At 35.9% G+C, this 16779-nt stretch overlaps 4 non-coding genes across 4 annotated transcripts; all 4 read right to left on the bottom strand.

Moving 5' to 3' along the window:
- Positions 1 to 871: 871 nt before the first annotated feature.
- Positions 872 to 945, bottom strand: TRNAI-AAU (transfer RNA isoleucine (anticodon AAU)). The gene has a single exon. It is a non-coding gene; the product is annotated as a tRNA-Ile (tRNA).
- A 5212-nt stretch (positions 946 to 6157) lies between these two features.
- Positions 6158 to 6231, bottom strand: TRNAI-AAU (transfer RNA isoleucine (anticodon AAU)). Its single transcript has one exon. It is a non-coding gene; the product is annotated as a tRNA-Ile (tRNA).
- Positions 6232 to 7034: 803 nt separating this feature from the next.
- On the bottom strand, positions 7035 to 7108 carry TRNAI-AAU (transfer RNA isoleucine (anticodon AAU)). The gene has a single exon. It is a non-coding gene; the product is annotated as a tRNA-Ile (tRNA).
- A 4282-nt stretch (positions 7109 to 11390) lies between these two features.
- TRNAI-AAU (transfer RNA isoleucine (anticodon AAU)) lies at positions 11391 to 11464 on the bottom strand. Its single transcript has one exon. It is a non-coding gene; the product is annotated as a tRNA-Ile (tRNA).
- Between the last annotated feature and the right edge of the window lie 5315 nt (positions 11465 to 16779).

Here is a 16779-nt window from a genome sequence, read left to right as displayed (position 1 = left end):
TATGGGGATCGAACACATGACCTTGGCGTTATTAGCACCACACTCTAACCAACTGAGCTAACCAACCAAACATAAAAACATCAGCAAACACAAAAATGCCAAATGTACCTAAAACAGGAGAACATTCAGTATTTCAAAGATCAGCAATATTGAGTAGAGGAAGACTCTCGAATAATGGGTTCCATGGTGTAATGGTGAGCACTTTGGACTTTGAATCCAGTAATCTGGTTTCAAATCTTGGTGGGACCTAACTTTGTTCAATTTCCTTAAAGTTGAATTTTAGGATAGCTTATCTATATTTAAACTTTGTATAAATCCCATCATCTTCAGTGGTTTTTTTACTCCAAACTAATTTTGAAGCTGTTTCAAATCAGTTTTCAACTGGAGAGATGTTTGTCAAACATTTGGAAATAGGAAAAGTTGCAATAAGAATGCAGTGATCCATCACTTGTGCTATGGTTTTAAGATATTCTGGTTTTAAGAATTTTCTTCTTCAGTGTGCACTAATGAGAGTAAAGGTCTGTTCTTCTTCTCTTCTTAAAACTTAGTCCCCCATACTAGATTCAATCACCAAATAAATGTCCTGATTGATTAATTAGCCTTAGCATTTCTTAGATTTGAAATATTGCTATATTTGAGAAAAAGTTTTCTATGTATGCCATATAGAGAAATGCTGCATCAGCCAAAGGATGACATTTTTCTTTATTCCTAACATGGATTTAAAAATTCTCTGTTTTGTTTGTGTCTATGATGTTCTCTAGCAAGTTTCAAGGGCTGCTAACTGTAGCCAATGCATTCATCCCACACTTCATGCACTTTGCCGCTGGATAAAATCCCTTCTTGGCATTTCTTGCCAACAAGAAAAAGCACATGGCCCGTATGGGGATCAAACCCATGACCTTGGCGTTATTAGCACCACGCTCTAACCAACTGAGCTAACCGGCCAAACATAAAAGCATCAGCAAACACAAAAATGCCAAATGTACCTAAAACAGGAGAACATTCAGTATTTCAAAGATCAGCAATATTGAGTAGAGGAAGACTCTCTAATAATGGGTTCCATGGTGTAATGGTGAGCACTTTGGACTTTGAATCCAGTAATCTGATTTCAATTCTTGGTGGGACCTAACTTTGTTCAATTTCCTTAAAGTTGAATTTTAGGATAGCTTATCTATATTTAAACTTTGTATAAATCCCATCATCTTCAGTGGTTTTTTTACTCCAAACTAATTTTGAAGCTGTTTCAAATCAGTTTTCAACTGGAGAGATGTTTGTCAAACATTTGGAAATAGGAAAAGTTGCAATAAGAATGCAGTGATCCATCACTTGTGCTATGGTTTTAAGATATTCTGGTTTTAAGAATTTTCTTCTTCAGTGTGCACTAATGAGAGTAAAGGTCTGTTCTTCTTCTCTTCTTAAAACTTAGTCCCCCATAGTAGATTCAATCACCAAATAAATGTCCTGATTGATTAATTTGCCTTAGCATTTCTTAGATTTGCCATATTGCTATATTTGAGAAAAGTTTTCTATGTATGCCATATAGAGAAATGCTGCATCAGCCAAAGGATGACATTTTTCTTTATTCCTAACATGGATTTAAAAATTCTCTGTTTTGTATGTGTCTATGATGTTCTCTAGCAAGTTTGAAGGGCTGCTAACTGTAGCCAATGCATTCAACCCACACTTCATGCACTTTGCCGCTGGATAAAATCCCTTCTTGGCATTTCTTGTAGGACAACAAGAAAAAGCACATGGCCCGTATGGGGATCGAACACATGACCTTGGCGTTATTAGCACCACACTCTAACCAACTGAGCTAACCAACCAAACATAAAAACATCAGCAAACTCATAAATGCCAAATGTACCTAAAACAGGAGAACATTCAGTATTTCAAAGATCAGCAATATTGAGTAGAGGAAGACTCTCTAATAATGGGTTCCATGGTGTAATGGTGAGCACTTTGGACTTTGAATCCAGTAATCTGATTTCAAATCTTGGTGGGACCTAACTTTGTTCAATTTGCTTAAAGTTGAATTTTAGGATAGCTTATCTATATTTAAACTTTGTATAAATCCCATCATCTTCAGTGGTTTTTTTACTCCAAACTAATTTTGAAGCTGTTTCAAATCTGTTTTCAACTGGAGAGATGTTTGTCAAACATTTGGAAATAGGAAAAGTTGCAATAAGAATGCAGTGATCCATCACTTGTGCTATGGTTTTAAGATATTCTGGTTTTAAGAATTTTCTTCTTCAGTGTGCACTAATGAGAGTAAAGGTCTGTTCTTCTTCTCTTCTTAAAACTTAGTCCCCCATAGTAGATTCAATCACCAAATAAATGTCCTGATTGATTAATTAGCCTTAGCATTTCTTAGATTTGCCATATTGCTATATTTGAGAAAAAGTTTTCTATGTATGCCATATAGAGAAATGCTGCATCAGCCAAAGGATGACATTTTTGTTTATTCCTAACATGGATTTAAAAATTCTCTGTTTTGTATGTGTCTATGATGTTCTCTAGCAAGTTTCAAGGGCTGCTAACTGTAGCCAATGCATTCATCCCACACTTCATGCACTTTGCCGCTGGATAAAATCCCTTCTTGGCATTTCTTGTAGGACAACAAGCAAAAGCACATGGCCCGTATGGGGATCGAACACATGAACTTGGCGTTATTAGCACAACGCTCTAACCAACTGAGCTAACCGGCCAAACATAAAAACATCAGCAAACACAAAAATGCCAAATGTACCTAAAACAGGAGAACATTCAGTATTTCAAAGATCAGCAATATTGAGTAGAGGAAGACTCTCTAATAATGGGTTCCATGGTGTAATGGTGAGCACTTTGGACTTTGAATCCAGTAATCTGATTTCAAATCTTGGTGGGACCTAACTTTGTTCAATTTGCTTAAAGTTGAATTTTAGGATAGCTTATCTATATTTAAACTTTGTATAAATCCCATCATCTTCAGTGGTTTTTTTACTCCAAACTAATTTTGAAGCTGTTTCAAATCTGTTTTCAACTGGAGAGATGTTTGTCAAACATTTGGAAATAGGAAAAGTTGCAATAAGAATGCAGTGATCCATCACTTGTGCTATGGTTTTAAGATATTCTGGTTTTAAGAATTTTCTTCTTCAGTGTGCACTAATGAGAGTAAAGGTCTGTTCTTCTTCTCTTCTTAAAACTTAGTCCCCCATAGTAGATTCAATCACCAAATAAATGTCCTGATTGATTAATTAGCCTTAGCATTTCTTAGATTTGCCATATTGCTATATTTGAGAAAAAGTTTTCTATGTATGCCATATAGAGAAATGCTGCATCAGCCAAAGGATGACATTTTTGTTTATTCCTAACATGGATGTAAAAATTCTCTGTTTTGTATGTGTCTATGATGTTCTCTAGCAAGTTTCAAGGGCTGCTAACTGTAGCCAATGCATTCATCCCACACTTCATTCACTTTGCCGCTGGATAAAATCCCTTCTTGGCATTTCTTGTAGGACAACAAGAAAAAGCACATGGCCCGTATGGGGATCGAACACATGACCTTGGCGTTATTTGCACAACGCTCTTTGCAAATGAGCTAACCGGCCAAACATAAAAACATCAGCAAACTCATAAATGCCAAATGTACCTAAAACAGGAGAACATTCAGTATTTCAAAGATCAGCAATATTGAGTAGAGGAAGACTCTCTAATAATGGGTTCCATGGTGTAATGGTGAGCACTTTGGACTTTGAATCCAGTAATCTGATTTCAAATCTTGGTGGGACCTAACTTTGTTCAATTTCCTTAAAGTTGAATTTTAGGATAGCTTATCTATATTTAAACTTTGTATAAATCCCATCATCTTCAGTGGTTTTTTTACTCCAAACTAATTTTGAAGCTGTTTCAAATCAGTTTTCAACTGGAGAGATGTTTGTCAAACATTTGGAAATAGGAAAAGTTGCAATAAGAATGCAGTGATCCATCACTTGTGCTATGGTTTTAAGATATTCTGGTTTTAAGAATTTTCTTCTTCAGTGTGCACTAATGAGAGTAAAGGTCTGTTCTTCTTCTCGTCTTAAAACTTAGTCCCCCATAGTAGATTCAATCACCAAATAAATGTCCTGATTGATTAATTTGACTTAGCATTTCTTAGATTTGCCATATTGCTATATTTGAGAAAAAGTTTTCTATGTATGCCATATAGAGAAATGCTGCATCAGCCAAAGGATGACATTTTTGTTTATTCCTAACATCGATTTAAAAATTCTCTGTTTTGTATGTGTCTATGATGTTCTCTAGCAAGTTTCAAGGGCTGCTAACTGTAGCCAATGCATTCATCCCACACTTCATGCACTTTGCCGCTGGATAAAATCCCTTCTTGGCATTTCTTGTAGGACAACAAGAAAAAGCACATGGCCCGTATGGGGATCGAACACATGACCTTGGCATTATTAGCACAACGCTCTTAGCAAATGAGCTAACCGGCCAAACATAAAAACATCAGCAAACTCATAAATGCCAAATGTACCTAAAACAGGAGAACATTCAGTATTTCAAAGATCAGCAATATTGAGTAGAGGAAGACTCTCTAATAATGGGTTCCATGGTGTAATGGTGAGCACTTTGGACTTTGAATCCAGTAATCTGATTTCAAATCTTGGTGGGACCTAACTTTGTTCAATTTCCTTAAAGTTGAATTTAGGATAGCTTATCTATATTTAAACTTTGTATAAATCCCATCATCTTCAGTGGTTTTTTTACTCCAAACTAATTTTGAAGCTGATTCAAATCAGTTTTCAACTGGAGAGATGTTTGTCAAACATTTGGAAATAAGAAAAGTTGCAATAAGAATGCAGTGATCCATCACTTGTGCTATGGTTTTAAGATATTCTGGTTTTAAGAATTTTCTTCTTCAGTGTGCACTAATGAGAGTAAAGGTCTGTTCTTCTTCTCTTCTTAAAACTTAGTCCCCCATAGTAGATTCAATCACCAAATAAATGTCCTGATTGATTAATTTGCTTTAAAATTTCTTAGATTTGCCATATTGCTATATTTGAGAAAAAGTTTTCTATGTATGCCATATAGAGAAATGCTGCATCAGCCAAAGGATGACATTTTTGTTTATTCCTAACATGGATTTAAAATTTCTCTGTTTTGTATGTGTCTATGATGTTCTCTAGCAAGTTTGAAGGGCTGCTAACTGTAGCCAATGCATTCAACCCACACTTCATGCACTTTGCCGCTGGATAAAATCCCTTCTTGGCATTTCTTGTAGGACAACAAGAAAAAGCACATGGCCCGTATGGGGATCGAACACATGACCTTGGCGTTATTAGCACCACACTCTAACCAACTGAGCTAACCAACCAAACATAAAAACATCAGCAAACACAAAAATGCCAAATGTACCTAAAACAGGAGAACATTCAGTATTTCAAAGATCAGCAATATTGAGTAGAGGAAGACTCTCGAATAATGGGTTCCATGGTGTAATGGTGAGCACTTTGGACTTTGAATCCAGTAATCTGGTTTCAAATCTTGGTGGGACCTAACTTTGTTCAATTTCCTTAAAGTTGAATTTTAGGATAGCTTATCTATATTTAAACTTTGTATAAATCCCATCATCTTCAGTGGTTTTTTTACTCCAAACTAATTTTGAAGCTGTTTCAAATCAGTTTTCAACTGGAGAGATGTTTGTCAAACATTTGGAAATAGGAAAAGTTGCAATAAGAATGCAGTGATCCATCACTTGTGCTATGGTTTTAAGATATTCTGGTTTTAAGAATTTTCTTCTTCAGTGTGCACTAATGAGAGTAAAGGTCTGTTCTTCTTCTCTTCTTAAAACTTAGTCCCCCATACTAGATTCAATCACCAAATAAATGTCCTGATTGATTAATTAGCCTTAGCATTTCTTAGATTTGAAATATTGCTATATTTGAGAAAAAGTTTTCTATGTATGCCATATAGAGAAATGCTGCATCAGCCAAAGGATGACATTTTTCTTTATTCCTAACATGGATTTAAAAATTCTCTGTTTTGTTTGTGTCTATGATGTTCTCTAGCAAGTTTCAAGGGCTGCTAACTGTAGCCAATGCATTCATCCCACACTTCATGCACTTTGCCGCTGGATAAAATCCCTTCTTGGCATTTCTTGCCAACAAGAAAAAGCACATGGCCCGTATGGGGATCAAACCCATGACCTTGGCGTTATTAGCACCACGCTCTAACCAACTGAGCTAACCGGCCAAACATAAAAGCATCAGCAAACACAAAAATGCCAAATGTACCTAAAACAGGAGAACATTCAGTATTTCAAAGATCAGCAATATTGAGTAGAGGAAGACTCTTAATAATGGGTTCCATGGTGTAATGGTGAGCACTTTGGACTTTGAATCCAGTAATCTGATTTCAATTCTTGGTGGGACCTAACTTTGTTCAATTTCCTTAAAGTTGAATTTTAGGATAGCTTATCTATATTTAAACTTTGTATAAATCCCATCATCTTCAGTGGTTTTTTTACTCCAAACTAATTTTGAAGCTGTTTCAAATCAGTTTTCAACTGGAGAGATGTTTGTCAAACATTTGGAAATAGGAAAAGTTGCAATAAGAATGCAGTGATCCATCACTTGTGCTATGGTTTTAAGATATTCTGGTTTTAAGAATTTTCTTCTTCAGTGTGCACTAATGAGAGTAAAGGTCTGTTCTTCTTCTCTTCTTAAAACTTAGTCCCCCATACTAGATTCAATCACCAAATAAATGTCCTGATTGATTAATTAGCCTTAGCATTTCTTAGATTTGAAATATTGCTATATTTGAGAAAAAGTTTTCTATGTATGCCATATAGAGAAATGCTGCATCAGCCAAAGGATGACATTTTTCTTTATTCCTAACATGGATTTAAAAATTCTCTGTTTTGTTTGTGTCTATGATGTTCTCTAGCAAGTTTCAAGGGCTGCTAACTGTAGCCAATGCATTCATCCCACACTTCATGCACTTTGCCGCTGGATAAAATCCCTTCTTGGCATTTCTTGCCAACAAGAAAAAGCACATGGCCCATATGGGGATCAAACCCATGACCTTGGCGTTATTAGCACCACGCTCTAACCAACTGAGCTAACCGGCCAAACATAAAAGCATCAGCAAACACAAAAATGCCAAATGTACCTAAAACAGGAGAACATTCAGTATTTCAAAGATCAGCAATATTGAGTAGAGGAAGACTCTTAATAATGGGTTCCATGGTGTAATGGTGAGCACTTTGGACTTTGAATCCAGTAATCTGATTTCAATTCTTGGTGGGACCTAACTTTGTTCAATTTCCTTAAAGTTGAATTTTAGGATAGCTTATCTATATTTAAACTTTGTATAAATCCCATCATCTTCAGTGGTTTTTTTACTCCAAACTAATTTTGAAGCTGTTTCAAATCAGTTTTCAACTGGAGAGATGTTTGTCAAACATTTGGAAATAGGAAAAGTTGCAATAAGAATGCAGTGATCCATCACTTGTGCTATGGTTTTAAGATATTCTGGTTTTAAGAATTTTCTTCTTCAGTGTGCACTAATGAGAGTAAAGGTCTGTTCTTCTTCTCTTCTTAAAACTTAGTCCCCCATAGTAGATTCAATCACCAAATAAATGTCCTGATTGATTAATTTGCCTTAGCATTTCTTAGATTTGCCATATTGCTATATTTGGGAAAAAGTTTTCTATGTATGCCATATAGAGAAATGCTGCATCAGCCAAAGGATGACATTTTTCTTTATTCCTAACATGGATTTAAAAATTCTCTGTTTTGTATGTGTCTATGATGTTCTCTAGCAAGTTTCAAGGGCTGCTAACTGTAGCCAATGCATTCATCCCAGACTTCATGCACTTTGCCGCTGGATAAAATCCCTTCTTGGCATTTCTTGCCAACAAGAAAAAGCACATGACCATGACCTTGGCATTATTAGCACCACGCTCTAACCAACTGAGCTAACCGGCCAAACATAAAAGCATCAGCAAACACAAAAATGCCAAATGTACCTAAAACAGGAGAACATTCAGTATTTCAAAGATCAGCAATATTGAGTAGAGGAAGACTCTTAATAATGGGTTCCATGGTGTAATGGTGAGCACTTTGGACTTTGAATCCAGTAATCTGATTTCAAATCTTGGTGGGACCTAACTTTGTTCAATTTCCTTAAAGTTGAATTTAGGATAGCTTATCTATATTTAAACTTTGTATAAATCCCATCATCTTCAGTGGTTTTTTTACTCCAAACTAATTTTGAAGCTGTTTCAAATCAGTTTTCAACTGGAGAGATGTTTGTCAAACATTTGGAAATAAGAAAAGTTGCAATAAGAATGCAGTGATCCATCACTTGTGCTATGGTTTTAAGATATTCTGGTTTTAAGAATTTTCTTCTTCAGTGTGCACTAATGAGAGTAAAGGTCTGTTCTTCTTCTCTTCTTAAAACTTAGTCCCCCATAGTAGATTCAATCACCAAATAAATGTCCTGATTGATTAATTTGCTTTAAAATTTCTTAGATTTGCCATATTGCTATATTTGAGAAAAAGTTTTCTATGTATGCCATATAGAGAAATGCTGCATCAGCCAAAGGATGACATTTTTGTTTATTCCTAACATGGATTTAAAATTTCTCTGTTTTGTATGTGTCTATGATGTTCTCTAGCAAGTTTGAAGGGCTGCTAACTGTAGCCAATGCATTCAAACCACACTTCATGCACTTTGCCGCTGGATAAAATCCCTTCTTGGCATTTCTTGTAGGACAACAATAAAAATCACATCGCCCATATGGGGATCGAACATATGACCTTGGCGTTATTAGCACCACGCTCTAACCAACTGATGCTTTTATGTTTGGCCGGTTTGCTCAGCAATATTGAGTAGAGGAAGACTCTCTAATAATGGGTTCCATGGTGTAATGGTGAGCACTTTGGACTTTGAATCCAGTAATCTGATTTCAATTCTTGGTGGGACCTAACTTTGTTCAATTTCCTTAAAGTTGAATTTTAGGATAGCTTATCCTAAATTTAAAAATTCTCTGTTTTGTATGTGTCTATGATGTTCTCTAGCAAGTTTCAAGGGCTGCAAGCTGTAGCCAATGCATTCATCCCACACTTCATGCACTTTTCCGCTGGATAAAATCCCTTCTTGGCATTTCTTGTAGGACAACAAGAAAAAGCACATGGCCCGTATGGGGATCAAACACATGACCTTGGCGTTATTAGCACCACGCTCTAACCAACTGAGCTAACCGGCCAAACATAAAAGCATCAGCAAACACAAAAATGCCAAATGTACCTAAAACAGGAGAACATTCAGTATTTCAAAGATCAGCAATATTGAGTAGAGGAAGACTCTCTAATAATGGGTTCCATGGTGTAATGGTGAGCACTTTGGACTTTGAATCCAGTATTCTGATTTCAAATCTAGGTGAGACCTAACTTTGTTCAATTTCCTTAAAGTTGAATTTAGGATAGCTTATCTATATTTAAACTTTGTTTAAATCCCATCATCTTCAGTGGTTTTTTTACTCCAAACTAATTTTGAAGCTGTTTCAAATCAGTTTTCAACTGGAGAGATGTTTGTCAAACATTTGGAAATAGGAAAAGTTGCAAAAAGAATGCAGTGATCCATCACTTGTGCTATGGTTTTAAGATATTCTGGTTTTAAAAATTTTCTTCTTCAGTGTGCACTAATGAGAGTAAAGGTCTGTTCTTCTTCTCTTCTTAAAACTTAGTCCCCCATAGTAGATTCAATCACCAAATAAATGTCCTGATTGATTAATTTGCCTTAGCATTTCTTAGATTTGCCATATTGCTATATTTGAGAAAAAGTTTTCTATGTATGCCATATAGAGAAATGCTGCATCAGCCAAAGGATGACATTTTTGTTTATTCCTAACATGGATTTAAAAGTTCTCTGTTTTGTATGTGTCCATGATGTTCTCTAGCAAGTTTCAAGGGCTGCTAACTGTAGCCAATGCATTCATCCCACACTTCATGCACTTTGCCGCTGGATAAAATCCCTTCTTGGCATTTCTTGTAGGACAACAAGAAAAAGCACATGGCCCATATGGGGATCGAACACATGACCTTGGCGTTATTAGCACCACGCTCTAACCAACAGAGCAAACCGGCCAAACATAAAAGCATCAGCAAACTCATAAATGTCAAATGTACCTAAAACAGGAGAACATTCAGTATTTCAAAGATCAGCAATATTGAGTAGAGGAAGACTCTCGAACAATGGGTTCCATGGTGTAATGGTGAGCACTTTGGACTTTGAATCCAGTAATCTGATTTCAAATCTTGGTGGGACCTAACTTTGTTCAATTGCCTTAAAGTTGAATTTTAGGATAGCTTATCTATATTTAAACTTTGTATAAATCCCATCATCTTCAGTGGTTTTTTTACTCCAAACTAATTTTGAAGCTGTTTCAAATCAGTTTTCAACTGGAGAGATGTTTGTCAAACATTTGGAAATAGGAAAAGTTGCAATAAGAATGCAGTGATCCATCACTTGTGCTATGGTTTTAAGATATTCTGGTTTTAAGAATTTTCTTCTTCAGTGTGCACTAATGAGAGTAAAGGTCTGTTCTTCTTCTCTTCTTAAAACTTAGTCCCCCATAGTAGATTCAATCACCAAATAAATGTCCTGATTGATTAATTTGCCTTAGCATTTCTTAGATTTGCCATATTGCTATATTTGAGAAAAAGTTTTCTATATATGCCATATAGAGAAATGCTGCATCAGCCAAAGGATGACATTTTTGTTTATTCCTAACATGGATTTAAAAAATCTCTGTTTTGTATGTGTCTATGATGTTCTCTAGCAAGTTTCAAGGGCTGCTAACTGTAGCCAATGCTTTCATCCCACACTTCATGCACTTTGCAGCTGGATAAAATCCCTTCTTGGCATTTCTTGTAGGACAATAACGCCAATACGGGGATTGAACACATGACCTTGGTGTTATTAGCACTACGCTCTAACCAACTGAGCTAACCGGCCAAACATAAAAGCATCAGCAAACACAAAAATGCCAAATGTACCTAAAACAGGAGAACATTCAGTATTTCAAAGATCAGCAATATTGAGTAGAGGAAGACTCTCTAATAATGGGTTCAATGGTGTAATGGTGAGCTCTTTGGACTTTGAATCCAGTAATCTGATTTCAATTCTTGGTGGGACCTAACTTTGTTCAATTTCCTTAAAGTTGAATTTTAGGATAGCTTATCCTAAATTTAAAAATTCTCTGTTTTGTATGTGTCTATGATGTTCTCTAGCAAGTTTCAAGGGCTGCTAGCTGTAGCCAATTCATTCATCCCACACTTCATGCACTTTTCCGCTGGATAAAATCCCTTCTTGGCATTTCTTGTAGGACAACAAGAAAAAGCACATGGCCCGTATGGGGATCAAACCCATGACCTTGGCGTTATTAGCACCACGCTCTAACCAACTGAGCTAACCGGCCAAACATAAAAGCATCAGCAAACACAAAAATGCCAAATGTACCTAAAACAGGAGAACATTCAGTATTTCAAAGATCAGCAATATTGAGTAGAGGAAGACTCTTAATAATGGGTTCCATGGTGTAATGGTGAGCACTTTGGACTTTGAATCCAGTAATCTGATTTCAATTCTTGGTGGGACCTAACTTTGTTCAATTTCCTTAAAGTTGAATTTTAGGATAGCTTATCTATATTTAAACTTTGTATAAATCCCATCATCTTCAGTGGTTTTTTTACTCCAAACTAATTTTGAAGCTGTTTCAAATCAGTTTTCAACTGGAGAGATGTTTGTCAAACATTTGGAAATAGGAAAAGTTGCAATAAGAATGCAGTGATCCATCACTTGTGCTATGGTTTTAAGATATTCTGGTTTTAAGAATTTTCTTCTTCAGTGTGCACTAATGAGAGTAAAGGTCTGTTCTTCTTCTCTTCTTAAAACTTAGTCCCCCATAGTAGATTCAATCACCAAATAAATGTCCTGATTGATTAATTTGCCTTAGCATTTCTTAGATTTGCCATATTGCTATATTTGGGAAAAAGTTTTCTATGTATGCCATATAGAGAAATGCTGCATCAGCCAAAGGATGACATTTTTCTTTATTCCTAACATGGATTTAAAAATTCTCTGTTTTGTATGTGTCTATGATGTTCTCTAGCAAGTTTGAAGGGCTGCTAACTGTAGCCAATGCATTAATCCCAGACTTCATGCACTTTGCCGCTGGATAAAATCCCTTCTTGGCATTTCTTGCCAACAAGAAAAAGCACATGACCATGACCTTGGCGTTATTAGCACCACGCTCTAACCAACTGAGCTAACCGGCCAAACATAAAAGCATCAGCAAACACAAAAATGCCAAATGTACCTAAAACAGGAGAACATTCAGTATTTCAAAGATCAGCAATATTGAGTAGAGGAAGACTCTTAATAATGGGTTCCATGGTGTAATGGTGAGCACTTTGGACTTTGAATCCAGTAATCTGATTTCAATTCTTGGTGGGACCTAACTTTGTTCAATTTCCTTAAAGTTGAATTTTAGGATAGCTTATCTATATTTAAACTTTGTATAAATCCCATCATGTTCAGTGGTTTTTTTACTCCAAACTAATTTTGAAGCTGTTTCAAATCAGTTTTCAACTGGAGAGATGTTTGTCAAACAATTGGAAATAGGAAAAGTTGCAATAAGAATGCAGTGATCCATCACTTGTGCTATGGTTTTAAGATATTCTGGTTTTAAGAATTTTCTTCTTCAGTGTGCACTAATGAGAGTAAAGGTCTGTTCTTCTTCTCTTCTTAAAACTTAGTCCCCCATAGTAGATTCAATCACCAAATAAATGTCCTGATTGATTAATTTGCCTTAGCATTTCTTAGATTTGCCATATTGCTATATTTGAGAAAAAGTTTTCTATGGATGCCATATAGAGAAATGCTGCATCAGCCAAAGGATGACATTTTTCTTTATTCCTAACATGGATTTAAAAATTCTCTGTTTTGTATGTGTCTATGATGTTCTCTAGCAAGTTTGAAGGGCTGCTAACTGTAGCCAATGCATTCATCCCAGACTTCATGCACTTTGCCGCTGGATAAAATCCCTTCTTGGCATTTCTTGTAGGACAACAATAAAAATCACATGGCCCGTATGGGGATCGAACACATGACCTTGGTGTTATTAGCACCACGCTCTAACCAACTGAGCTAACCAACCAAACATAAAAACATCAGCAAACACAAAAATGCCAAATGTACCTAAAACAGGAGAACATTCAGTATTTCAAAGATCAGCAATATTGAGTAGAGGAAGACTCTCGAATAATGGGTTCCATGGTGTAATGGTGAGCACTTTGGACTTTGAATCCAGTAATCTGATTTCAAATCTTGGTGGGACCTAACTTTGTTCAATTTCCTTAAAGTTGAATTTTAGGATAGCTTATCTATATTTAAACTTTGTATAAATCCCATCACCTTCAGTGGGTTTTTTACTCCAAACTAATTTTGAAGCTGTTTCAAATCAGTTTTCAACTGGAGAGATGTTTGTCAAACATTTGGAAATAGGAAAAGTTGCAATAAGAATGCAGTGATCCATCACTTGTGCTATGGTTTTAAGATATTCTGGTTTTAAGAATTTTCTTCTTCAGTGTGCACTAATGAGAGTAAAGGTCTGTTCTTCTTCTCTTCTTAAAACTTAGTCCCCCATACTAGATTCAATCACCAAATAAATGTCCTGATTGATTAATTAGCCTTAGCATTTCTTAGATTTGAAATATTGCTATATTTGGGAAAGAGTTTTCTATGTATGCCATATAGAGAAATGCTGCATCAGCCAAAGGATGACATTTTTCTTTATTCCTAACATGGATTTAAAAATTCTGTTTTGTATGTGTCTATGATGTTCTCTAGCAAGTTTGAAGGGCTGCTAACTGTAGCCAATGCATTCATCCCACACTTCATGCACTTTGCCGCTGGATAAAATCCCTTCTTGGCATTTCTTGTAGGACAACAAGAAAAAGCACATGGCCCGTATGGGGATCAAACCCATGACCTTGGCGTTATTAGCACCACGTTCTAACCAACTGAGCTAACCGGCCAAACATAAAAGCATCAGCAAACACAAAAATGCCAAATGTACCTAAAACAGGAGAACATTCAGTATTTCAAAGATCAGCAATATTGAGTAGAGGAAGACTCTCGAATAATGGGTTCCATGGTGTAATAGTGAGCACTTTGGACTTTGAATCCAGTAATCTGATTTCAAATCTTGGTGGGACCTAACTTTGTTCAATTTCCTTAAAGTTGAATTTTAGGATAGCTTATCTATATTTAAACTTTGTATAAATCCCATCATCTTCAGTGGTTTTTTTACTCCAAACTAATTTTGAAGCTGTTTCAAATCAGTTTTCAACTGGAGAGATGTTTGTCAAACATTTGGAAATAGGAAAAGTTGCAATAAGAATGCAGTGATCCATCACTTGTGCTATGGTTTTAAGATATTCTGGTTTTAAGAATTTTCTTCTTCAGTGTGCACTAATGAGAGTAAAGGTCTGTTCTTCTTCTCTTCTTAAAACTTAGTCCCCCATACTAGATTCAATCACCAAATAAATGTCCTGATTGATTAATTAGCCTTAGCATTTCTTAGATTTGAAATATTGCTATATTTGAGAAAAAGTTTTCTATGTATGCCATATAGAGAAATGCTGCATCAGCCAAAGGATGACATTTTTCTTTATTCCTAACATGGATTTAAAAATTCTCTGTTTTGTTTGTGTCTATGATGTTCTCTAGCAAGTTTCAAGGGCTGCTAACTGTAGCCAATGCATTCATCCCACACTTCATGCACTTTGCCGCTGGATAAAATCCCTTCCTGGCATCAAACCCATGACCTTGGCATTATTAGCACCACGCTCTAACCAACTGAGCTAACCGGCCAAACATAAAAGCAACAGCAAACACAAAAATGCCAAATGTACCTAAAACAGGAGAACATTCAGTATTTCAAAGATCAGCAATATTGAGTAGAGGAAGACTCTTAATAAAGGGTTCCATGGTGTAATGGTGAGCACTTTGGACTTTGAATCCAGTAATCTGATTTCAATTCTTGGTGGGACCTAACTTTGTTCAATTTCCTTAAAGTTGAATTTTAGGATAGCTTATCTATATTTAAACTTTGTATAAATCCCATCATCTTCAGTGGTTTTTTTACTCCAAACTAATTTTGAAGCTGTTTCAAATCAGTTTTCAACTGGAGAGATGTTTGTCAAACATTTGGAAATAGGAAAAGTTGCAATAAGAATGCAGTGATCCATCACTTGTGCTATGGTTTTAAGATATTCTGGTTTTAAGAATTTTCTTCTTCAGTGTGCACTAATGAGAGTAAAGGTCTGTTCTTCTTCTCTTCTTAAAACTTAGTCCCCCATAGTAGATGCAATCACCAAATAAATGTCCTGATTGATTAATTTGCCTTAGCATTTCTTAGATTTGCCATATTGCTATATTTGGGAAAATGTTTTCTATGTATGCCATATAGAGAAATGCTGCATCAGCCAAAAGAATGACATTTTTCTTTATTCCTAACATGGATTTAAAAATTCTCTGTTTTGTATGTGTCTATGATGTTCTCTAGCAAGTTTCAAGGGCTGCTAACTGTAGCCAATGCATTCATCCCACACTTCATGCACTTTTCCGCTGGATAAAATCCCTTCTTGGCATTTCTTGTAGGACAACAAGAAAAAGCACATGGCCCGTATGGGGACCTTGGCGTTATTAGCACCACGCTCTAACCAACTGAGCTAACCGGCCAAACATAAAAGCATCAGCAAACACGAAAATGCCAAATGTACCTAAAACAGGAGAACATTCAGTATTTCAAAGATCAGCAATATTGAGTAGAGGAAGATTCTCTAATAATGGGTTCCATGGTGTAATGGTGAGCACTTTGGACTTTGAATCCAGTAATCTTATTTCAAATCTTGGTGGGACCTAACTTTGTTCAATTTCCTTAAAGTTGAATTTTAGGATAGCTTATCTATATTTAAACTTTGTATAAATCCCATCATCTTCAGTGGTTTTTTTACTCCAAACTAATTTTGAAGCTGTTTCAAATCAGTTTTCAACTGGAGAGATGTTTGTCAAACATTTGGAAATAGGAAAAGTTGCAATAAGAATGCAGTGATCCATCACTTGTGCTATGGTTTTAAGATATTCTGGTTTTAAGAATTTTCTTCTTCAGTGTGCACTAATGAGAGTTAAGGTCTGTTCTTCTTCTCTTCTTAAAACTTAGTCCCCCATAGTAGATTCAATCACCAAATAAATGTCCTGATTGATTAATTTGCCTTAGCATTTCTTAGATTTGCCATATTGCTATATTTGAGAAAAAGTTTTCTATGTATGCCATATAGAGAAATGCTGCATCAGCCAAAGGATGACATTTTTGTTTATTCCTAACATGGATTTAAAAATTCTCTGTTTTGTATGTGTCTATGATGTTCTCTAGCAAGTTTCAAGGGCTGCTAACTGTAGCCAATGCATTCATCCCACACTTCATGCACTTTGCCGCTGGATAAAATCCCTTCTTGGCATTTCTTGTAGGACAACAAGAAAAAGCACATGGCCCGTATGGGGATAGAACACATGACCTTGGCGTTATTAGCACCACGCTCTAACCAACTGAGCAAACCGGCCAATCATAAAAGCATCAGAAAACTCATAAATGCCAAATGTACCTAAAACAGGAGAACATTCAGTATTTCAAAGATCAGCAATATTGAGTAGAGGAAGACTCTCGAA

This window comes from Taudactylus pleione, unplaced genomic scaffold (assembly GCF_031769625.1).
Source record: "Taudactylus pleione unplaced genomic scaffold, aTauple2 ptg000085l, whole genome shotgun sequence".
NCBI classification, from domain to species: domain Eukaryota; kingdom Metazoa; phylum Chordata; class Amphibia; order Anura; family Myobatrachidae; genus Taudactylus; species Taudactylus pleione.
The sequence above is the reverse complement of the archived record's forward strand: the minus strand, read 5'-3'. Positions and strand labels throughout refer to the sequence as shown.